General features: G+C 49.4%; 1 long non-coding RNA gene across 1 annotated transcript in view; it reads left to right on the plus strand.

Annotated features, from left to right (window-relative positions):
* The window catches only part of LOC109455175 (uncharacterized), a 92,849-nt gene that overhangs the window by 18,602 nt on the left and 48,854 nt on the right, over window positions 1–25,393 (plus strand). The window lies entirely within an intron of this gene.

Raw genomic sequence — 25,393 nt, forward strand, 5'->3', positions numbered from 1 at the left:
CCCAGCCACCCTTCAGTGTTGAATCCATCAAAGAAAAGGGCACAAAAACACTTGTGGTTTTGGGGGTCAGTTGGAAGTGCTGTGCAAAGGATGAGGGTTTCTGAGTGTTTATAGCACCTATCCATCTATTCACTCATTAATTTATCCAATAAATCATTATTGAATACCTGCTATGTGCCAGGTGTTGTTCTGGGCCCTGGGGACAGAGCAATGAGTACAATAGACAAAAATCCCTGCCTCGATTAAGCTTATATTCTATGAGAGATAATAGATTACACACACACACACACACACACACACACACACACACACACACAAATAAAAAAATTAGGATATTAGAAGGTGATAATGCTACAGAGAAAAATAGGCAGGGAAAAGGGACAGAGACCATTGAAGTACAGGTGGAAGGAGGGGTTGTAATCTTTAAAAATATGGCAAGGGAAATATATTAGTTTGCTAGGGTTGTAACAAAGCACCACAGACTGGTTTGCTGAAACAGCAGGAATTAATTTTCTCACAGTTCTGGAGGCCAGACATCCAAGATCAAGGTGTTGTCAAGGTTGGTTTCTTCTGAGGCCTCTCTCTTTGGCTTGCAGGTGGCTCTTCTCCTGTGTCCTCACATCTGTCTTCCCTTTGTGGTGTCTGTATCCCAATCTCTTCCTATAAGGACATCAGTCCTGTTGGATCAGGGTCATAATAGTGACCTCATTGTCACTTAATCACCTTTGTAAAGACACTATCTTCAATTACCGCCACATGCTCAGGTCCCAAGGGTTAGGACTTCAACATGAATTTTTTTTTTGGGGGGGGAGGAGGGACACCATTCATCCCATAACAGGGAGGCTTCAGTGAACATGGAGGTGAGGCCCATGGATACCTTTAGGAGGAACATTCCGGAAGCAAAGACTATGAAGTAGGAACATGCCTGATAGGTGTGAGAAACAGCAAGGAGACCAGAGCAGAGTGGGGAGTCAGGCAGACAGAGGAGGAGTGAAGTTCAGGGGCTCCAGGCAGCAGGTCGAGCGTGGGACTTTGGTGTTTACCCTGAGGGAGGCAGGAGCCACAGAGGGCTCTGAGCAGAGGAGGTATGTGACCTGCCTTATGTTTTAACAGAATCCCTCTTGCCACTGTGTGTGTGTGTGGGGGGGGGGGGGACTGAAGAGGGGTGTGGCTGTCATTGACTGGGTCGTAGTCACTGAGCGTTTCCAGTTCTGCAGCAGAGCCCTTCCCCCGCCCCTTGAGAGCCAGGAGTGGCACATGACTATAGCTAGCGAGAGGCACATGAAACAGGGACGAGAAATAAACCTTTGTGTTTACATCCCTGAGCTATGAGGATTGTTTGTTATCACAGCACAACCTCGCCTGTCCCGACTAACAGACCAAGGAAACAAACGGGGCCCTAGTGAGGGAACGACTGATTCATCCATGCGGGAGCTGATGGGGCTGGGACATGACGCTGGCAGTGAGAATGGTAAAGATGTGGTTGATCTCTGGACACATTTTGAAGGTAGAGCCAATAGGATTTGCTGACAGATCGAATGTGGATTGTGAGAGGAGCAAGGATGACTCCGAGATGTGTGTCCTGAGCAGTAGGAAAAATGACAGAGCCATCAACCAGAGTAGCACGACTCCGGGAGGACCAGGCTTGGAGAGGCAGCAGCCATGTGGCGCCGGAGAAGTCCATTTAACTCAGTCCCAGGGGAGGGATTGAGGGGGCAGAGGGCTATGTGCTGAAACCGTGCGCTTGTCTACGAGGGTCTGGAATCCCCTCCCACTCTAAACACCGGGCTTCTGAGGAGCTGGACGGGGTGCAAGCACTGGAATGAACCCAAGGCACCGGAGTGGCCACTCTTCTAACAAATTAATCATTGATGAGTGATTAGAGGGACGTTGGCCCTGCCCTTATTCCCCAATGGGAAGTGTGGCTGATGGAGGCCCAATTGGTGGGTAAATGGCCTGGCCTGACAAGGACAGACCCTACTAGGTGCTGCCTGAATCGTCCTCAGAGCACACAGGCTCTGGCCATGAGAATGGTGGCCATTCCCAACAGCCCCACAGTGCTTGACAGTATCAGGGACTACCCACAAGCCTTACACAGCCGCTGGAGGGGGCGTGATTATCAGCATTTCCTAGAGGAGGAAAGCACTGAGACCCCAAGCGGGGAAGTGACTTGACCAGGCCACAGGGACCTAGTGGCCCCCCAGGAAGTGCAGCCTCAGGCTCCTGACTCTGCCCGGCTGCCCCCCTCCCAGTACATCTCATGGCCTAGACTGCCTCACACTTGATTTGCACAAGACCCCAACCCTGAGAAGCACTATGGTACATCTCAGTGGTTTGCACACATGTGTGTGTGTGTGTGTGTGTGTGTGTGTGTGTGTGTGTGTGTTAAAGCAGGGGTGTGCTGTGCTCACTTTGGCAGCACATATACTAAAGCAAGGGTGTGTTTGCTTAAACAAAAGCAGAACTACTCTGGTTGACAGTGAGAGGATGCCTGCCCCCCGCTCCACCTCTGCCCCTCCCCTGCTTTCTGCTGTGGCTGCTCCCAAGGGGCTCTAGGGGACAAGCTGAAGATTGTGGACACATCAGAGAGTCCCAGTCAGAAGAGTGAGGATTTATATATCTGAAGAAAATGAAATCATTATGCCACATAGATATACACACCCTATGTTCATCGCAGCCTTATTTGAAATGACCAAGACATGGAAGCAACCTGAGTGTCCATCGACAGATGAATGAATAAAGAAAATGTCACACACACACACACACACACACACACACACACACACACACACACACACAGGAATATTGTTCAGGCATAAAAAGAAGAAAATCTTGTCATTTGTTACAACATGGATGGAGCTTGAGGGCATTATACTAAGTGAAATGAGTCAGACAGAGAAAGACAAATATTGTATGATCTCACTTATATGTGAAATCTAAACAAACAAAACCAAACTCATAGGAAAAGAGGTCAGATTTGTAGTTACCAGAGGTAGGGGCCGGGGGAGGGGGAATTGCATGTAGATGGTCAAAAGGTACAAACTTCCAGTTGTAAGATGAGTACTGGGGATGGAATGTGCAACAGGATAACTGCAGTTAACGCTGCTGTGTGGTGTATTTGAAAGTTGCTGAGAGAGTAAATCGTAAAAGTTCTTATCACAAGGAAAAACCATTTTTTCCTTATTTTTCTTTTTATAACTATAGGAGGTGATGGATATTAACTAAACCTATTGTAATAATCATTTCACAATATATGTAAGTTAAGTCATTTTGATATACCCCTTATACAACACTGTATGTCAATTATATTTCCATAAAATTGAAAAAAAGATTTAGATTTTTGGTCTCTGTCATGAACTTGCTGGGTGACCTTGGACAAGTCCCTACTTCTCAGTTTCCTTTTCTGTAAAATGAGTTGCTGGACAAGAATGGTCTCTGCATGTACAGGCATACCTCAGAGATATTGCTGGTTTGGTTCCAGATACTCATAATAAAGTGAGTCTAATCTTTTTGCTGGTGGAAGGTCTCACCTTCAACTTGTGAAAAATGCAACGTCTGCGCAGTTCAGTAAAGTCATGTGCAATAAAACGAGGTATGCCTGTGTCTCCTTGGATTTAAGGGAGAGAAAACTAACTTAAACTGGTTTCAGCTGTAACAAAGGAATTTATTGAGTCCTGTAATTGAAAAAAAATCCAGAGATACTTTGGGTTTCAAGTACAGCTGGTTTCAGGTGGTTAAAAAATGTCACCAGGTATCTCTCTCCCATTCTCAGCTCGTCTTTCCTAGGGAATGGCTTCCTGTTAAGCTCTCTCCTGAGGTGGCAAACCAACAGCAGCAGGCTGACAGCCCACCCTGTGCAACCATTAGAGAGAAACTGACAGCCCTTTTCTGAAAGCTCAGCCCATACAGCACCTGGGAGCAAACTAGAAAAAAATGGGTAAACACAGTTCTATACCAGGCAAGGGGCTTAAGCAGAATATAGCCTGAGTTCTGCCTCTCACTCACCTCAGCAGAGTGCACCTGCCCAGTGCACAACTTGGGCAAGTCTTCTCAGCATCCCTGGATCCAGCAAATGGCCTGGTAAGGCTCTCATTGGCCAGGCTTAGGTCACATGCCCATCTCTGAACCAATCACTGTGGCTCGGAGGAGGTGATGTTCTGACTAGCTAGGCCTGAGTCTCAGTGCCCCCTTGAAGCTGGGGGTGAAGTGTGCTATTAAATCACAGTGGCGTGAGAGAGGGGCTGATTCCTGGGAGGAAAATGGGTGAGTGGGAGGAACTGTAGCCAAAAGAGGGGGGGTTGGTCCTGGGCAGGCAGAACCAACTGAGGTCCCCCAGTCTTTGAGGAGATGAGGCTGGAGTGCTGGGCATGGATGTTGCAGCAGCCCCACCCCCTCCTGAGGAGTGAGGTGGTGAAGGAGCAGAACTAGCTCAGTGAATGTTTGTTGACTGAAGCAGTGAGGGTCAGGGCTTGTAAGAGCTGCCTGGGACCTGGGCATGCGATCTCCCTGATCCATGAACTCCAGTCCCCTCGTTCCCTCCCGTGATCCACACCCTATCTCTTCCCCTCCTGACTCTGCTTTCCTCAATCTGGGCTCAGGAAACATGGCCCATGTCCTCCTTCTGGCATCGCAGGCCCCTGCCTCTCATATGCCCCCACGCCCACATCCATTGAGCTTTGGCCACATTTAAGTGGCCGAGCTGGGAGAAAAGCAGACAGACAGCCTGTCTCCTAGGCCCTGAGAGCTGTGCTGGGGCAGGGCACCCGAAAAGGCCCGCAGGGGTGAGAAGGCCCTAGGGAAGGGCAGCTCTAGGAGCGGAGGGCCTGTTCCTGTCCGAGACGTTCCGAGATGGGCTGAGTGCCTGGGAGGGAATGTGGGAGTGGGCGAAGGTCCTACAGAGGTGGTTGTGGAGCAGTGTTCTGAGCTCGATCAGTCTGCTGCACAACACCTGGGGCGCTGGTTAAAATGCAGATTCCTGGGTCCCCCTCCAGAGATGCTGGCTTATTTGGTCTGGGGGAGGCCTGGGAATCTGCGTTTTAACCAGTGCCTCAGGGAATTCCCATGGGAAACACTGGCCCCAGAGCATCTGGGAGTTTTCCCCAACCCTGAGGTTCCTGGAAAAGGAAACCATCTGTACCCCAGTCCAGGATCAGTCGGTTACCCAAGAGCTCTTGGCCTTCCCTTTAAGGTGGGGCTCCCAGAGTGACAAGGATGGAACACTTAAAGGAAGGCTGTCTGGGCTGCCCACTTGTCCCTAAGTCCCTGGGCCTAGCTGTCTGCCGTCTGCCGTCTAGACACTGGGCTTTGGGCTTTGTGCCCAGGCAGCTGTTGGCAGCTGGATGTGACCACTGGGGCTCTGAGGCTGAGGTCACTTGCCCGGGGCCTCACGGCGATTCGGTGGTGGAGCCAGGATTTGAACCCACGTCTGCCAACCCCAAGGCCTCTGTGGCTGTAGCCGAAAGGAGCATGTGGCATTCATTAGGCTCACATCTGGCCTACGGTGGCTTGTTTTTAATGTCCCTTTATAACAAACAATAAAAAAAAAACCAATCACTGACATTTATGGGGTGTCAGTTACTGAGAGCCAGGCCCTTCCATGGCTGACATCATCTAATCCCCTCAATCGCCCTCAAAGTACCAGACCATTTTTCATCCCTGTTTGCAGGGAAAACTGAGGTGAAGTGACATCGCAGACATTTGCTGTCCTTGCCTGCCTAGCATTCCGCACCCATTTTTATAGGAGGGACACCCCAATTTCCCTTTGGGAACCTCCTTCCCCTCAGTGTTGGCAGTCTGGTCAAAACTTCTGTGAGTACAGGGTAGGCACAGGCTCCAGGCTTGACGCCCTCTCCTGGAACGCTGACTCTTGAATCCAGAGACACATCTTCACCTTGAAGACTGTCTGCTGTCCTTGCTCCAGGCCCTTCATCTGAGCGCTGCTGATTCTGAGATTCCGATTCCAAGAGTGACCTCCCATCCTTCCAATAAGGCCCCACATGTTTGGCTGCAGTTAGCTGAGCCTGCTTCTGTTGCCTGTGAGCCAGAGTCCTAGCAAATAAAACGGAGCTCCGGAAGTTCACACAGGTGACACAGGACTCAAATCCAGATGGCCTGATGCCAGCGTCCAGCTGAGCCTTAGGAGTGGCACCTCTCAGGTGAAAGAAGGAACAAATACTTCCTAGGGCCCAGGGACATTGCCCAAAATGGCTGTGACATTTGCACTCTCTCCCACAATATGTCTGCACTGTTTTTGTAAAAGGATAATTAACGTCTTAAGATATGCACAAGATGGTTTTCATTGTCCTCAGTCTTCGAGGCTTCACAAACTCCAAAGACCAGATCCTGGTACCCCAAGCAATATATGTACCCCAGTTTGAGATACTCACCTGAAGGACACTTGGCTCCTTGTTGCCACCGCGGGCCTTTGCTCAGAACCTCCCACTGCTCGGGGGTTGTGGGCAGAGCCTGGGACCAGGGGACCCTCTCCGGTAGGCCGGGTGGATGGGAGTCCAGCAGGACAGTGCTTCATAGAACCCAGTAGATGAGCTTGCCAAGTCTCCCCAGGTTGAGGTATTCTCACCCAACTCCACACTTTTGTCACATTCACATCCCTCCTGTACTATCATTTTCTTAATATTTGTGTTAAGTTGCCATCTATCCATTCTTTACTTTAGAAGCCTTCCTTCATGTCACTGATGGAAAGGGCACTGTGCATAAATAGACTACATCAGTGGCCAGAAAACCACATATATCACCGTCTAACTAGACACCGCAGTGTGCCCTGAACGCCAGGGCAGCCAGGGAGGTCCGCAGGGGCTAACAAGGTGTTAAAGACGCCCAGCCCCACACTCAGCCTCCCCGCTGCATGTGACCAGAAAGAAGGGTTCAAAGGGAATCCGAAAAGAATCACATCCTCTCTGCATGAGCTGATGTCCTTTCAGGCCATGTCGTGTGCCACATGCTTCACATTTCAGGAAACATTGGTCCTCACAGTGCAGGTGAAAACAGAGAGAGACAGGGTCTTATCCATGGCCACGTAGCACATCCAAGGAAGAAAGACGGAGCAGAGCCATCCCACCCACATTCTAGCTCTTTCTGTGGCACCTTGCTTTTTCTCTTTAAAGCACTTCAGATACTCTCAGGCAGCTTCTGGTGATCTGGGACCAAATTTTAATCTCCGGCAGCCACTCCCCTTCCATCTGTTGGGTTTGGGCCTACCCCCCAACCCCATTGCACCCACAGCGCCAGTTGGTGTGGGCTCTGCAAATGCAAACTCATTTAAATGTCAGCTGGAGCAACACTCAGCTAGAAAGGCAAACAGGTGACAAAAATAGATGTGACAATCACAGTATCCTAGACTGTCAGTAGGTGCTTCCAGGCCCTCTTAACCATTCCTAGGGCAAGGAGCCCTTGAAGAATCAAGATAACTAGGGACCCCTGTTCCGGGAAAACTCATGCACACACATAATTTTGCATGCAATTGAAGGGGCCATGGGGCCATCCCACCTCAACATCTCATGTTTTTTTTATCCATCTCATGGACGGGTTCTAAGAAAGAGTTTGTTTGCAAAAAGCAACCTGATGCCAAGAATTTGGAAACAACTGGTCTTGGTGATTTTTTCAGACAGCTCCCAGTTTATGAGCCGTGAAGAAAGGTTCAAGTCCACTCCAGAAGCAGTGGTTCAGGGTCCACCTTTTGCAACCAGAAACCTCACCCCCTGAGTTATCTCTTTGGGAAGGTCAGCCTTGGGGTTTATCTAAAGGCGGGGACACGTCTGTAGAGTCAGTAAAACTCTGACCACTTTGAAGAGGATCCAAGGTGAAATGTCAGCAGGGGAGGAGAAACAGGCTTCATTCTTAGCCGCCACAACCCTGGGCCCTACGCTGCCTGCACAATCCCAGGACACCATCTGCACAGAATATAAAGCAGCCACACCCTCTGGCTTATGCAACTCTGAGGTCCTGGCCAAAGTCCTGAGTGGCCTTAATGTGTGTGCCTTGCCTTTGTCATCCCGGTTCCCCCATCTACACAAAAGGAGAGAGTTGATCCTTGGGACCGGACCAGCTCCACACATGCTCTCCTTCGTGTTCTAGGACTTTGTGTGCATAGGTCTAGGCACAGCCCATGTGAAATGGAGAGGAACAGAAGGATCGATGGTAGCCCGTGGTACTGGCAATTTGAGGACGGGAGGAATGAGTGCCGATAGGGGGTGTCATGTGGTTGGGAAAGAGCAGTTTCCACCTGCAACTGGAGACTGCTACAAATGCCAATCACAAAGCTTGTGACATAGTGCTAATGGCCTCGGGGAGCTGACCCGGTGCAGGTGGAAGCCAGCTCCTGTGTCAAGCTGGGCTACAAGGTGTGCCGTGCCTTCTGGGTCCCTGCCACAGCCCCCTTACTCTCCCGGCTTTCCAGCACTGTATTTGCTGTAGAACATGCTCTCTGGCCAGGACTGTTGGGCTCTGGTGTGCCACCAAGCACAGGACCTGAGGAGGACAGATGGGCCCATACTCAGTTGCCTGTTTCTTCATCTGTGCCATGGAGATAATCATCTCCACTGATGCTGGGAGTCAGAGATGGGTGATAGGAGTGGAGGGTCTGTCCAGCGTCAGGGAGTGGACCACATGCCTCCTCCTTGGGGCATCCTGCAGACCTAGTAGATAACCTCTTTGAAGCTACATCTCAGAGGTTGCAAACCCAGATACCTATGGCATTTGAACATGAGGGCTCACTCCTGGCCCGTGGTTGCATATTCAACCCCCGGACCATTCCTTGCATCGCAGAGGCAGAATAGTATAGAGGCCATGAGCACAGACTTTGGAGCCATATCTGGGTCCAAATCTTGGTTTTGCCACTTACCAACCGTGAACCTCTGAATCTCAGTCTCCTCATCTATAAAGGGATTAATAAATGACAAGATACATCATTGGCATATAGCACATCTGCTGTATTCTTCTGCTGCATCCATGGCAGACATTGCTAATCGATCAAGTCATCTGTTTTCTCCTTTTGTACCACGGAAAACATTGCAAATTGATGAAGATATTCTTTCTCCCTGAGCCTCAGAATTGTTCTGTGTCCAGAGCTCAGGCAGTCACTCCCAATAGCTAAGATTTGGCATTTGAGATGACACCTTTTTGCCATCGCTGTTATAATGCCTATAAAGCACAATTCCAGGCACATAGCTGACCCTGTATAAATGTCAGTTACCATTCAGTCTCTGCTTGGTGCAGCAATCCTTATCCGTTATCCCCAGCTTCTGCTGACTCACCTCTAGTGACAGGGAGCTCACTACCTCCTCAGGCTAGCCGTTCTGTTGCTGGACAGTTCTGATGATTAGGGAGTTCTCAAATCTCCCTCCGCATCTCCCTTTCCCCCTCAGTCTATAATTCCATGGCAAAGGGCTCCCTTCTTTCCTGGGTTAGCTGTCATTACAGATTGAGGTGATTTATTTTTAGGTGATAAATTTGAACCACTGATGATTAAAACCTTCTCTCAGCTTGCATGTATTTGATCCCAGACTCGTCAAGCAGCTTCAGGATTTGATGGACATATTTGGGGGAGTGTATGAGGGTGTGTGTGTGAATGTGTGGGCGAGGGAGAGGGATTCGGAGAGAGAGGAAAGAGAGAGTGAGAACATATCTTAAAGCCTCATAATACACCAGGCCAATGTCACTCCTTATGTAAGCCTAATAGCTTCTCTGAGGATTGGGGCTGCATTCAGGGCCTCATCATTAGCTGATTAAGGCTGATTATTCCAAGGGGAGGGACAGTAAAGAGGGACATGAAGTTATATAACTCCCCATTTATTTGGATTTAATCCACGCTTCTAAATTTAGGAGCTGAAAGACTGCAAAGATGAGCCCCTGGCATTTGGAGGTGGTACAGGGCACACGGGGAACATGGCCTGGTGATGCTGGAACCCATGGTACCCACAGTCGGGGGGTGGGGGGTCTCTGCAGGGGGCAGTTCAGGGGTCTCATCTCACAGTGCCAGGAGAACTTGTGAGTGCAGCCAGTGCAGCCCAGGACATTTCACACCTCGGAGCAGGTGCATGTGCCATCGGGGTGTGGGGAGCAGTGGCACTGGGCGTGGACAGCAAGGTGATGATGGGTTGAACTAGAAGCCAATGTCCTGGTGGGCTGGAGAGTTCTAGAAAAACCTGGACAGTCACGCTCACCTCTGGGGCACAGCCAGTGTTCCCGTGTGGTCTCGTGTGGTCCCTTCCAAATGGATCTCCTCTCTGCTGGGACTCACAGTTTTCCTCTTCTAAACATTTTACACAGGGTCCTGGGAAATGCCTAATGACTCGGGCTGTGCACTGCACAATGGTACTGCATCTAAGGGAGCACCTCTCACAGCAAAGACAGCATAGATTCACATATGTATGGAGATCATTTTTTAACAGATGGCCTCACAAGGTGCTCTAACAGAATTGTGATTGCAACACTTTCCTGGAAGCTGGAAGTCAAGTGTCTTGAGCAAAGGGAGCCTTTTTCTGATTTGCACAAAGACACTGCACGTGCTAGCAGCAGCCTGCCTCTAACTTCCACTGGTGCCGGCTGGATCCAACTCGGAGTTTCAGTCACAATGATCCTGCTCAGAGAGAAGGTGCTGAAAACTGTGGATAACGAGCAGCTGCAGAGCTGTGACTAGTGAGTCAAGGTCTCAGAAACATTTCTCAGGCTATTGCAAAGAGGTGATAACACTCAGTAATAGCACATGAGATAAGGTGCAGGTAAAAGCACCTTATAACTATAAAGAATCCACACCCATTTTAGGAAGTGCTATGAAGTTGTGTCATAGTAGAACACGAGCCAGACTTGGGCTCAACCAATTTCTAGTTTTGTAACATGGGATGATGAATCACTTCGCCTTTTTGGATCAGCTGTAAAACGGAAATCAGGTGGCCCATCACCATTGAAGAATCAAATGGAAAAATGGCTATGAAAGGCCTTGTCCTAGAGCCTAGCTCATAGTGCGTGCTCTATAAATGCTTGATTTCTCTCTCAACACTACTTTAAAAAGTGCCCAGGCCATTTGAACACTAGAATGCAGTATTTTCTTTGAAATCTGTGTACTTAGAAAAAAAGTCAAGTTCAATATGCCGGCTGAAAAAAATTCCTGCATGTCTGACTCCCTGCCCACCAGTCTAAACTTGTCCCCTACCACACTTCCGCAGCTCACTCCACTCCGTGCTGTTCCCTGAGTATGCCAGGCTTGTGCCCACCTCAGGGCCTTTTCACTTGCTATTTCTCGTCCTGGAACGCACTTCCCTCATCTTCCCATGACTGTGCTCCTTCACGCTCATCAGGTCTCAGCACAAATGTCACTTCCACAATGTAAAGTAGCCCCTGGCGCTTCCTACCATCTCACCCCATCTTAATTTTCTGCATTGTCCTTTACTGCTTTCTCATGCTTTATTTCTTTGTTCACTTATTTATTTTTGTCTCCACCACCAAAATCTAAACTGCCCGAGAGCAGATTTTTGGGCCTTGCTCACTACTGTACCCCAAACTGTACCCCCAACATTCTCCTCAACAATGTTGGTGAGGAGAATGAAGTGGGATCAGCGCCTTCCAAGTTCACCAGGCCCCTCTCCATGTCATCCTGCCTTGCCTCTTGCTCTTTCTCCCGATCTCTGCATAGGCTGGCTTCTCTCTGTCCACATTTCTCTCCTCTTCCACTAGATGACTTCCATGGTTCTTTCTTGATTCCCTTGCTTGTCCTACGGAGACCTTAAACCATCTTGTTCTTCTGTTTTCAAGGTTAGGGTGACTTTCCATCCGTTCTCCTTCTATTGCAGCATTCTTGTCACTCGGAATCTCTGCATGTCAGCTTGTGTCTCCTTCTCTTCAGGAATGGGCGCCATATAGAGCCCGTGTTGGAGACATGGGTGGGAGGTTTTAGATGCATAAGGAGTCTGCTACCTCCAGAGATAGTAAGATCCTCATCCCTGAGGCAGTGAGTGGAGGCTGAAGAAACATTTCCTTGAGATGCTCCCAGTTCCACCCTTTGGGGACAGACCAGCTCCAGCTGCTGCTGCGGACAAATTTGCTTCTCTTCTTAAAACCAGATTTTACAATCTGCTATGCAAGGGATTCAGTGAATTGGTTTGGCTTATGCCAACTGTTAACTGGATTAAAAGAATTTGAATGGCACTTACTTTGCAGTTTACAAGTCTATTTCATCAGTCATTCAGGCAGCTAATCTTCAATAAGCACTTACTATGTGCCAGAAATGGTTCCAATTGCTTTTCATATAATGATTTATTCATAAGGCCGGTACTATAATTTTCATTATCCCATTTTACAGGTGAGGAAGTTGTGGTCCAGAGTTGGGTTTACTATAAAGCTCAGTGTCTTAGTCTGTTTAGGCTGCTAAAACAAAATACCACAGAGTGGGTGGCTTATAAACAGCAGAAATGTATTGCTTACAATGTGGAGGCTGGAAGTTCAAGATCAGAGTATCAGCATGGTCAGGTGAGGGCCCTCTTCCTGGTTGCAGACTTCTTGTATGCTCATGTGGTGGAGGCTAGAGAGCTCCTTGGAGCCTCTTTTATAAGAGCACTAATTCCATTTATGTTCCACCCTCGTGACTGAATCACCTCCCAAAGGACCTACCTTCTAATCTCATCACCTTTGGGCATTAGGATTCAACATATGGTACACACATTCAGACCATAGCACTCAGAAAACTTAAGTGTTCAGAGTTTCTTGTGTGCACAGGCTCCTCCTTCCTTTTCCTCAGGGGGAGCCCCAGCCCAACGTTCATCGATCGTGTGCAAAATTCTCAAAAGTAACATATTTCACCTGCTAGTAACTAAGGGGATCCAGTTTAGGGGAAGTTAAGTTGGGGATACATTTAATTTGAGTTCACTGAGATCGATGAATGTGGTTCTAAGTCAGCCATCTTGGTGTAGAAGACGGCTTCCCTTCAGGTCACTTGCCCTTTCACCTGGATTGTGATTCAGAGATACTGGTCCAGAGTTCGTGTAGCGCCATATGAATATGCTCTGTGGCCCCCAGCACAGAAAGTGTGCAGCAAGTGAAGGGAAATCACACCTGAAATGTAGGGAGCCAGAAGCTCTTCTGCAGAAAGTTCTTCCTACCATAAGACATGTGAAGTTGTGAATGTGAATTGGCTTCTCGTTGCTGTCACTGACGCCTAGTCCAAACCAAAGTTCTCTCCTGCAGGAATAGAGAGAATAATGCAGAGGATACAATCAAAACCACAATACTTTTTTTTTCTTCTCTGGGGAAGATCGTGCAAAACACAATTATCAGATGTCTATGTTTATAGGGCACAAACTTATAGTTGTACTAAAAGCAACAAAGGTGTCTGTAACAGACCATATATGAAAAAAACCTGGTGGAGATTGTTCTAAGTTTAACAATGGTGCTGAAATGTGTGTGTGTTTATATAAAGCATTTCCAAGTGCATCGTATGAAACTGAAACTTTCCTAAACAGTCTGCAGTAGTAAGTAAAAATTTTATTCAACTGGCCATGTTAGAGGACAGACTGAATTATCTTTTAATTCCCCGTAAACAAAAGGATGAAATTGTCGTCGTATGAAGGTGATCAATGAAATGTCGGGGGAAAGGATTATGAAGGACACGTGAAAGGCTGTGTCAGACAGTCGATTAATAAAAACATTGGTATTTTTCTGGATTTTTTTATGTTTGTGGCATTTCTTAGCTTTCTAAAATTTCTCATTTTCTATGACTGCTTTTCTCATTCTAAATCTTACCTTTTGTACCTAATTTTCTATTCCAACTCTGCGGGCTTTGGACTACACCTCTAAACTGTCTGTTGTAGCTACTAGGACAGTGTGGCTTCCTCATGCAAACACAGGCTCGTATAATCCTGTTCTTTTTCTTCCCTCTTAACTCAAAAGGTCGCTTACCACAATCATATGGAAATACAGCTGCGGCTGTGCCGGCTGTGTAGCAGGATACGTGTGGGGGTGAGGATGCGATTGCAATTGAGCGGGGTGGGCGGGGAGAGGATGGTGGCCGGACCCCCGGGGGCCATCGGGGTGTGGAGAAGCGGCTGGATTTGGACTGAATTCTAAAGAGAGTCAACAGGAGTTGCTGGCAATGTGGGGGGCGGGTGAGCGAAAGAAAGGTGGACATCGAGGATGATTGCGGCTGCCACTCTGGTTTTCCTTGGGAGGCTGTGAGCTGGGGAGTCACGATTCTGGAAGGTTACCGTGGGCGGCAGGGAGAAAGGCCGCTCACCCGCTGGCTGGCTGGCATTCGCAGCACCCGTGCTCCCCCAGCGCTGACACCCGCGCAGGAGTGGAGGACGCCCAGGAAGCGCGCCCGAGGCTGCGCGCCAGAGACCCGCCGCAGCCTGCCCGACCCTTCCAAGCGCAGGCGGCCCGGGGCTGACGGACACGTGCGGCTTCTCCCGTGTGCACCCCACGTGCAGCCCCGAGTGCGTCCCAGCCCCTGCCTCCTTGGCCCACAGCCGGCTGCTGGGGCTGCTGCCAGCTCCAAGGCGGAGCAGATGCCTGCAGATGGGGGCAGGGGTTGGCGGGTGGCGTGAAATCGGAGTGCAGGAGGGGGGAGCGCGGGGTCCAGTTCCCACCTTTGCAGCACAGCCGCCTCTGTGACCTGGGCGAATGGCTGCGCTTCCTTGAACCTCCCTCCCTTTCCCGGTTCAGGCATATGAATGCGTCCTTCCTGCAGAAGCCTGTGCTGGCTTGTTGAGCTTTTCCAGGGCTAAGAAGATGACAACAACAGTGATAATAAAACAGTAATAACAATCGTGAGAAACATTTACTGAGTGCTTCCTCCGTGCCAGGAACTGTTCCAAGCACTGTACTCATATAATCCGCCCAGAAGCCCCATGATGTCAGCCCTTTTATTGTCCCCATTTTACGAATGATGAAATTAAGGCAGAGGGAGGTGTTTATATGATGATTGTTATTACTGCTAATAATGATAAAACAATGGCTATTGTCAACAGTAGTGACACTGATGGAGCTGTGGTTAGGGAGGGCTTCCTTATACAGCTGATGGACACACAGGATGTAATCCTCCATCCCTCCAGTGAGGGGCACTTATACTGTCCCCATTGAACTGATGAAGATTGAGTCTCAGGGAAATGAAGTCACCTGCCCATGAAGTCAGTTGGTCAAGTGGCAGAGCCAGGACTCGAACCCAGGACTAGCTGAACAAACTCTCAGCCACGATCACTACCAGCCTTTCCTGACTGGGTCTCTGGCCTATGATTCAGCATCTCCTCCATCCCTGTCCCTAAGTCATGTAGAGCAGTAATGGTCTGTGACCGCAGGGTGCTCCAGTGGTCTGTCAGGGAAGTGGCTGCTTCATCCAAGGTCACTCAGGCACTGGATGGAAAGTTGAGCTTGGGACCCACCCACTTATCACACACTGGCCTGAGGCTGCTTCCTGCATCTGGGCAAAGGTGAAGGAACCCAGAAAAGCCACTTCTTGTCAATTTTCTCCTTTTGTGGATTTCAGTCTGGCCAGCTTGCCAGAAGACACCTGTCTTCGTTTGCTACCAGGTGCCTGGTGGTCTTGCCATCGCCCTGCCAGCCCTGTCCCCCAGAACTCTGGAGGCACCTAGGGAGGCCTGGAGCACTTCTGAGGGGTAGGCACCTTGCCCACTTGTCCAGAAGTCTCCCAGTCTTGGCCCCAGCGCACCTTGACAACCCCTGCTTCACTCCCATGCCATGCAGACCCCAACCTAGAGAGCCGCTGGAGCTCATCAGAAACCTGGATCATCAGAATCTGATGGGGCAGGTAGGGTGAGGACCACGACAGTTTACACAGCAAGCAAGAAGCTGAAGCTCCTGTGTGCCACCTGGAAGGAGGTGGGTGTGGGGCTCCTGGCCTCCCCACTCCTGAAGAGAGCTGTGAGGCCCTGCAGTATTGCCCAGGTTCTGTGTGCCTGGTGGCAACTGTGTGGCTCTCCCTGACTCACCTGCTGGGCTGCTGGGACATGAGTGGAAGATCAGCCTGGGGAGCGGGCCCCTGGGGCCTCAGCCCAGGGCTGGCTGGCTGGGGTGCCCTGCATATGGATGTCTTCCTCCTGCCTCCATAGCCTCGACCTGAGAGACCCCTTTCCTTGCTGAGAGTATAAGATGGTGGCATCTTCTTCATATGAGGGGTTGTTCCATGAACCCCTGGATGTGGAGGAAGCTGTGTAGCTGGGTAGAGAGCCTGGGCCAGGCAAAAAAGGCACCTAAATTTTTATCCACACTGGTCATTTGCCAGGCGCCCAGCTGGCGAGGGGCAGAAAGACCTGGAACTCAAACTCAGGCGTCTGCCTTCTGCTGCAGTGCTGTCCACGCATTGTCTGTCCCACACAAGGACAGTATTTCCCAGACCTTGGATGCTCCCTCTGCATAATGGGCACACGTGCCCTATGTGGGTATCAACTTTTTTTTTTTAATAAACTTTATTTTTTTATAGCAGTTTTAGGTTCACAGCAAAATTGAGAGGAAGTTGCAGATATTTCACATAAATCCCCGGCTTCACATAGCTCCCACCAGAGTGGTGCATGTGTTACAATTGATAAACCTGACCCATCATCACCACGCAGAGTAGTTTACATGAGGGCTCACTCTTGGGATTGGACAGTCTATGAGTTTAGATAAATGTGTCATGACATGTATCTACTATCACAGTATCATACAGAGTATTTTCACTGCCCTAAACATCCTCTGTGCTCTGCCTTTTCCTTTTAACTGTATTTCTCCATTTTTAGAATGGAAATGTCTTTACTGGGATTTTTGCCAATTTAAAAATCATGCGTGGGAATCCCTTCTAAATGTCACCCTCCCATTCCTGGGATAACCACTGCTAGGAGTGCAGATGTGTGTTTCCTTTTCTGGGCTTTATGTCTTCATAAACGTACCCTGCCCGTGAGTATAAGGATCGATCACACAGGAACCAATGGCAGGAGCTGGCCGCTGACACCCGCGCAGGAGTGGAGGACGCCCAGGAAGCGCGCCCGAGGCTGCGCGCCAGAGACCCGCCGCAGCCTGCCCGACCCTTCCAAGCGCAGGCGGCCCGGGGCTGACGGACACGTGCGGCTTCTCCCGTGTGCACCCCACGTGCAGCCCCGAGTGCGTCCCAGCCCCTGCCTCCTTGGCCCACAGCCGGCTGCTGGGGCTGCTGCCAGCTCCAAGGCGGAGCAGATGCCTGCAGATGGGGGCAGGGGTTGGCGGGTGGCGTGAAATCGGAGTGCAGGAGGGGGGAGCGCGGGGTCCAGTTCCCACCTTTGCAGCACAGCCGCCTCTGTGACCTGGGCGAATGGCTGCGCTTCCTTGAACCTCCCTCCCTTTCCCGGTTCAGGCATATGAATGCGTCCTTCCTGCAGAAGCCTGTGCTGGCTTGTTGAGCTTTTCCAGGGCTAAGAAGATGACAACAACAGTGATAATAAAACAGTAATAACAATCGTGAGAAACATTTACTGAGTGCTTCCTCCGTGCCAGGAACTGTTCCAAGCACTGTACTCATATAATCCGCCCAGAAGCCCCATGATGTCAGCCCTTTTATTGTCCCCATTTTACGAATGATGAAATTAAGGCAGAGGGAGGTGTTTATATGATGATTGTTATTACTGCTAATAATGATAAAACAATGGCTATTGTCAACAGTAGTGACACTGATGGAGCTGTGGTTAGGGAGGGCTTCCTTATACAGCTGATGGACACACAGGATGTAATCCTCCATCCCTCCAGTGAGGGGCACTTATACTGTCCCCATTGAACTGATGAAGATTGAGTCTCAGGGAAATGAAGTCACCTGCCCATGAAGTTAGTTGGTCAAGTGGCAGAACCAGGACTCGAACCCAGGACTAGCTGAACAAACTCTCAGCCACGATCACTACCAGCCTTTCCTGACTGGGTCTCTGGCCTATGATTCAGCATCTCCTCCATCCCTGTCCCTAAGTCATGTAGAGCAGTAATGGTCTGTGACCGCAGGGTGCTCCAGTGGTCTGTCAGGGAAGTGGCTGCTTCATCCAAGGTCACTCAGGCACTGAATGGAAAGTTGAGCTTGGGACCCACCCACTTATCACACACTGGCCTGAGGCTGCTTCCTGCATCTGGGCAAAGGTGAAGGAGCCCAGAAAAGCCACTTCTTGTCAATTTTCTCCTTTTGTGGATTTCAGTCTGGCCAGCTTGCCAGAAGACACCTGTCTTCGTTTGCTACCAGGTGCCTGGTGGTCTTGCCATCGCCCTGCCAGCCCTGTCCCCCAGAACTCTGGAGGCACCTAGGGAGGCCTGGAGCACTTCTGAGGGGTGACCACCTTGCCCATTTGTCCAGAAGTGTCACAGACATACACCCACTCAGAGGAATGCATTGTCACACTGTACACACTCACACATGCACACCCTTACTCTCAGGACGTTCAAAGCTCTCTCTGGTCCATTATCTCATCTTGGCCTCACATCGGGGCTGCCTCCTCTCGTCTAGGCTGTGCACCGCAGAACTACAAGGGGCCCCAGTCACGGTGTGAACGGCACCCCCCGGAATGGTCTAACACAGTGGCCCTGCTCACAGTGACCTGGGAGTGAGCCAGGGAGACTTGGCCCATTTTATCTTGGTGGAAACTGATGCTCAGAAGCAGCCTGTGACGTCCCCATGGCTCACGGAGTTAGTCAATAGTTGGAAGAAAATCTGTGTCATCCTTTATCTCCCTTCCCCCTGCCAAGCACTTCAAAAAGAATTCTTCTTTCTTTCTAAAACGATTTACTTTAAAAACAAACCATGTTCAAACTTCTTTCTTTCTATCTGTTTTTGAAGAGGAGCCATATTCACGTGATGCAAAATCTTAAGGGTACAGAAGGACACAAAGAGAAAGCCGCTCCCCCTCACCCCTGACCCCAGGCAGCCCCGGCTGCTGCTGTCCCATTTACCCTTCCAGAGATCGGCTTCACACCTTCCTCACATACGGACGTATCCAATGCTGTCCACACTTTGCTGTTTTCACTTTGTATGCCCTTCAACATATCCGAACATTTCAGGCTATCTGGTTCTTTGCTTTGCTCTGAACAGAATTCCACTACGTGGAAGCCCCGGCCCCCACTGGTGTTCGTTCACTTTGGATGCTTCTCATCTCTCGCTAGAGCAAACCGGTGCTCCATGAATTCCCTTGCACATGGTTCATTTCACTAGTCTCAAAGTAACACCGGAAGGATACATTTTTTCTTTTAAATCAAAATATTCTATTCTTGAAACAAAATGAAAGCATCATGAAAGGACATACGATAAAGTAAAAGAGAAGAACCCAATTCCCCACCCATATTGATTCTACTTCCTGAAGTGACTACTGTTTCATATTATTTCACAGCTTGCTTATGTGATTTATTCTATGTGGTTGGTTGAAAAGAATGGCCACAATCCTTCCCATCTCCCTTTCTCGGTGTCCTTTCTAATGTGACTGTGCCGCTTCCTCCCTGCCTTGAATCTGGACTTGGTCCTATGCCTTGCTTTGGCCAATAGAATGTGGCAGAAGTGATGGTGTACCGGTTCCCAACCGTAGGCCTCAAGAAACCGTGCTGCCACTGTGAACAAACTGGGTGAGTCTGCTGAAGGCTGAGAAACACTTGGAGCAGGAAGAGTCAGCCCAGCTGCTCTAGCCAAGGCCCCAGAGAGCAGGGAGCCCAGCCGGAACCAGCAAAGCCTTCTCCCCAGGAATGAATGGCAATTGTCTAGGATCACAGAGCAAGCTGGGTCCAAATCCTCCCAGAATGCTCCTCTTAGATCTTGAAGGTCATTTGTTCTCTCAGAGTCCACTGAGTGGACAGGATGGAGATCCACTTAGGCTCAGATGGAGATATGAATGAAGGAGGGCACACGTCCCTCTCTCACCACTCCTCCTCCATGCACGTGGCAGGCATCACTAATCAATCATGGCAGTGTTTCCCTCGGATCTAGATATGGCCTCAGAATTCTGCTCAGTGCAAGCTCTCGGGAGCACCTACCAGACAAATGGGTATGGAGACAAACGTATTTGCAGTTCCTGTCTGAATGGGAATTGACCGACAGGAAGGAGGAAGAGAAAAAACATATGCCAGGTACTTTCTAAGTGTCAGCCATTATAACTGACTGGCCTATGCTAATTCTCACAAATTAATCTCAAAGCAGAGTTATCAGTCCCATTTTGCAATGAGGAGACAGAGGCACAGAAACAAAAAACAAACCAAAAGTCCATCAAGAAGGCCCTGGAAAAATAAATCATGGTACCCCCACATAGATGGTATCCTTTGTAGCTATGAGAAAGGATGGCTTTGATCCAGATGTCTGTTCAGGAAATATCTCTGAGATGCACTATATCAGTGACCTATCACCTTGACAAAGTTGTGTAACAGACCGTCCGAAACATAGTGGCTTAGAAAGCTACCTATTTAGTGAATGAGTCTGAGATTCTGAGGGTCAGCAATTAGGTGGGGCTCATCTGGACAGTTCTCTGGTCTCTGCTGGTCCCCTGTACATACCTACAGCCAGCTGTGGGCTGGGGAGAAGGCTTTGCTGGTTCTGGCTGGGCTCCCTGCTCTCTGGGACCTGGGCTAGAGCAGCTGGGCTGACTCTTCCTGCTCCAAGTGTTTCTCAGCCTTCAGCAGACTCGTCCAGTTTGTTCACAGGGGCAGCACGGTTTCTTGAGGCCTACGGTTGGGAACCGATACACCATCACTTCTTCCACATTCTATTGGCCAAAGCAAGGCATAGGACCAAGTCCAGATTCAAGGCAGGGAGAAAGCTGCAAAGTCACATTAGAAAGGACACCGAGACAGGGAGATGGGAAGGATTGTGGCCATTCTTTTCAACCAACCACATAGAATAAATCACATAAGCAAGCTGTGAAATAATATGAAACAGTAGTCACTTCAGGAAGTAGAATCAATATGGGTGGGGAATTGGGTTCTTCTCTTTTACTTTATTGTATGTCCTTTCATGATGCTTTCATTTTGTTTCAAAAATAGAACATTTTGATTTCCCTGTTTGTACAGTGATAAAGTTGGTGGCAGAGCTGGGATCAACCCCAGGTCACCTGCCTGCCATCCTATCCCTCAGGGACTGGAGGCTGAGCCCTCACATGGAAACCTGGCCGGGGGTGTTGGCTGGAAGCACGCCCTGCCCATGCGGTGGGCCACAGACCTCCTACGTACCCGATAGGTTCCCACCATGGTCTCCCACAACATGTTAACCTGGGCAGCCCCTTGCTGGGGATGGCATCCAGGCTGCAGATTTTCAGCAGGACTGGTCCCCTGCCCATTTAAACTCGCCCTTAGGGTATAGCCGTTAGTGTTGAGGGAGGCCCCAGCTTTTTGTGGGGAGGGTCTCCTATTTTAGACTCTCTACTTTGAGCAATACTGAGCTTTTTATATTTATGTATTATTACCTTTTCCAAAAAATCTACAAGTAAAATTTAATTAAAATTCAAAAACAAGGATTAAAAAAAAAAGACTAGGGCAAAAATAAACGACACATTGCAAGAGAAGAGAAGGTTGAGAAAGAGGCCTCCCTTCTCCACTTTCTCACACAGGCTTCCCAGCCCCCTCTCGTTTGCTCTGGGCCTGCAGATGCTTCTTCTCCCCTTGCCCTCAGCAGACATGGCTAATCAATTACAGCATTTCTCCACGCTGAGCCTAAATACTACCTCATAATCCTTCTCAACACTATCCTCCATGCAGCAAAGGAAAAAAAACACCTTTCCATCTATGGCTTAGAGTTACACCCTTCCCAGGGATCAAGTGTCTGCGGGACCAGACTGAGGTTTTGGTGGTAAGGTTTCTAGCATCAGCCTATGGTTCGGCTGGGACTTATGACTAGGAGAGAGAGGCATGCTTAACTATGGAATGTCAGCACTTTCAGAGATTCTCTCTCTCTCTCTGACACACACACACACACACACACACACACACACTCACATACACGTCCTTTTTTATTTTGCACATAAATGTCCTTCTGTTTCAGCCTTTCTAATAGCTTCCGTGTCCTCATTTGGAGCTGATATAAGATGGTCACCAGAGACTGTCCCCACCACCTCCCACCTGCTCTACGTGACCTTTCAGTCACATATACGCTTTTATTTAGCGCTTACTACATGCCAGGCACTATTCTAAGTTCCAGGGACATAGCCATGTGCAAACTGATACATTCTCTGCAAGTTACATGATAAATGGATGAGACAGAAAATAAGTGTATAAGCCTATGAGTATGTACTATGTCAGGACGTGGTAAGTGGTCAGCAAAAACCGGGGGAAAAAGCAGGATAAAGAGACAGGGGTGATGGTGGGCAGGGGATGTCCAAGGAAGGTCCATTGGGGAGGGATGTGTGAGCGGACCCTCGGGCGATAATAAGGAGTGAGCCCTGCAGACAGGGGAGCAGGCATTCTAAGCAGAGGCTAGAGTACAAGGCCAGCAGGCAGGGGTGAATGTGCAGAAATACTGGAGGAACAGGCGGAGGCAGGTGTGGCTGAAGCAGAGTGAACGAAGACTATGGGGAGTGGTGAGAATGAGAACAAAGGTATTTCCTGCCGTTCCATTCCTTTCTCCAATCCTCAACACCCAACCCCTGCCATCTACAAGCCAACCTCTGAATCCTCGTTTCTTCTGCCCGCTCCTCTTATCCAAGGATGATCCCTTTCCCCAGATTCTGGGTTCCCCTCTTCCCCTCACCCCTCAGAGCCTGGCACACTTTGTCCCTCTGCCTCCAAGTCGTCCCCACCCCTTTTCACCTGGCTGTGCATCTTTGCAGGTCTAGGCAGGCCCTGCATCCCCCTGAAGCCTTCTCTGGTGCCTCAGGCTGGGTTGGGGCGCCCTGGGCTCCCTCAGTTGCCTGAGTTTCCCCTGTGTGTGTCTGACTCTCCAACAGGGTCGTGAGCTCCCAGGACCAGGGGAATACCTACTTCCTCCGCGACGTGCCTAGGCACTCAGGCTATGGCCAGGTGTGCAGATGACACTCCTGTGGCTTTGGGCTTAGGCCTGTGGCTCCTCATACTCCCTTTGGCCCTTGTCCCCCTTGCTTGACCCCCTAACCTGGGGCAGTTTAGTGTCTGACTCCCTGACCTGCTTGCTGCCCGCTAAGCTGACCTAGCGCTCCCTGTCCCCCTCCCCCGACACACACCATATAAGTATAAATATATAGAAATAGAAATAGAAATATAGGGTGTGTGTCGGGGGGAGGGGGGACAGGGAGCGCTGCCATCTTCTTAGCCTGTCTTCTCCATCAAAGCCCAACTAGAGCTTGTTTTGCTTGGGACAGCAGAAAGCGCACCAGATTCAAGAATCAGCTAGATGTGTGCACCGTGTGACATCTGTCTGGCCCTCAGCTTCCTCATCCGTAGCCTGGGATACAGTGGTACGCGGAGCACAGGGTGGGAGCAGAAAGTGGATGGTGTGCACCTGTGCCATCTCTTCCCCTGGGCTTTGAGCTCCCTGAGGTGCTGAAGTTACCTCTGGATCTTTTCTCAGCAAATATTTACAAAAATGTACAAAGATTCTGTACTTTGTGGTTTACGCTTGCACAAACTTTGTTGTGTTCTGTCCTCACAAAAATTCTTACCAGCATCCACTCATTGCATGTGTGCAAACTTGGGTTGCTGAGCCAAGAAGACTGAGTGGGGTGGGGCTTGGTCATCAGCTTTGAAAAGACCCCTACCAGACTTTTAGAGAGGTTGTCAGACCCACTTAAGACCAGCCCTTAACCCAGGCCTGCAGATTCCAGGTCCCGAGCTCAAAATCTTTGTTCATTCCTGTCCTCACCATGACACCGTCAGGTGAGCAATATCATGCCCATTTTACAGCCAAAAAAACAAAGGCACAGCCAGTAAGGGGCAGAGGCAGGAACTGCCCCAAGTCTGGGGACCATCTCTGTGCTCCTCACATATTTCCAGACACTTGCTGGTTGATAATAGAGAAGAGTTTTTCCTTTCCCTCTCATTTTCCTTTGGGCCTTTTTCCCACTCCTGGGGACTTTGGATGCCGCTTTTGGAACGGCAAGTGTGCGGGGAAGAGCAGGACAAGCAGGAAATGCCCAGCACTGAATGGAAGGTGGGATCCCGGAATTGGTCAGCACCTCCATGCCTACGCTCTAGTCTGTATTGTATTGTTGCTTGGAGACCTGGGAGGGAAGGCGCAGCCTCCCCTCTGTGGTGGTGTGGTCACGTGTTGACCGTGGAGCTAGGGTGTCACTCTCGGCACTGTTTGCAAATGGAAAGTGGCTGGAGTCCTGGGAGAGAAAAATAACTTCCCTCTCAGCATCCTGTCATCTACCTTTGCTGTCCCCAGGCTTTGGGACCCTGATATGGCTGTGAGGGCAGGGACACGGTTGGTCAGTCGTAGGGTTTCATGGTTTCTGGGCACCAGGAGGTAGGACGTGGGGATCCTGCAGCATTTTGCCAGTATATACAACCAACACCAAAAATCGTGGTTTCTGCCTGGGAATACTACCTGGGCACAGAGTTACCCACCCCTCCCCTGCGACACACACACACACACACACACACACACACACACACACACACACACTCAGGTTTGGGGACCCCAAAGCAGCTTCTGAAGCACTTATTCAGCACCTACTCTATGCAAGGCGCACACTGGCCACTGCATTGACTGGGGGTGCTGTGTGTGACCTTGGCAAGCCCCTTACCCTCCCGGAGTCTTGGTTGCCACAGCTTTCCAGAAATAAGAGTACTGCTTCACAATCCTGTAGGTATGGATTAGGTGAATGCCAAAGCCTCGTGCCAACTGCCAAACCCTGTTCAGGAACAGAAGCCTGTAGGTTTGTGCAAATTAAATCATTTGGATCTTCCAAATCTTAGGAGATTTTTATTAATTTAATGTCAGAAACTGGATGGAGTTGGAACTAACGTCCACATGTCTTTGGAATAAAATACATATGGGAGTTATTAACCAGAGTCACCCCAATAAAGTTAATTTAAAAAATATATATGGGAAAGCAAAAAGAAGAAGAAAAGGAACTCATGCTGATTATTCAAAATAGCCAAGACTTGAAAACAACGTAAGCATCCATGGATAGATGAAGGAATAAAGAAGCTGTGGTCTATAGATACAATGGAATATCATTCAGCCGCGAGAAAGGAGGAAATCATGCCATTTGCAACAACTTGGATGGCCTTTGAGGGTATTATGAAGTAAGTCAGACACAGAAATATAAAAATGGTATAATAGCACTTACATGTGGAGTCTAAAAAAGTCAAACTCAGAGGAACAGAGTAGATTGTTGGTTACCAGGGGTGGAGGGTGGGGAAAATGGGGAGCTATTGGTCAAAGGGTACAAACTTCCAGCTATAAGATTAATAAATTCTGAGGATCTAATGTACAACAATGTGTCTATATGGTTATAGATATAGATAATAATTATTTAGTAATACTGTATCATATGCC

The sequence above is a fragment of the Rhinolophus sinicus genome, linkage group LG10, assembly GCF_036562045.2.
Source record: "Rhinolophus sinicus isolate RSC01 linkage group LG10, ASM3656204v1, whole genome shotgun sequence".
NCBI classification, from domain to species: Eukaryota; Metazoa; Chordata; class Mammalia; order Chiroptera; family Rhinolophidae; genus Rhinolophus; species Rhinolophus sinicus.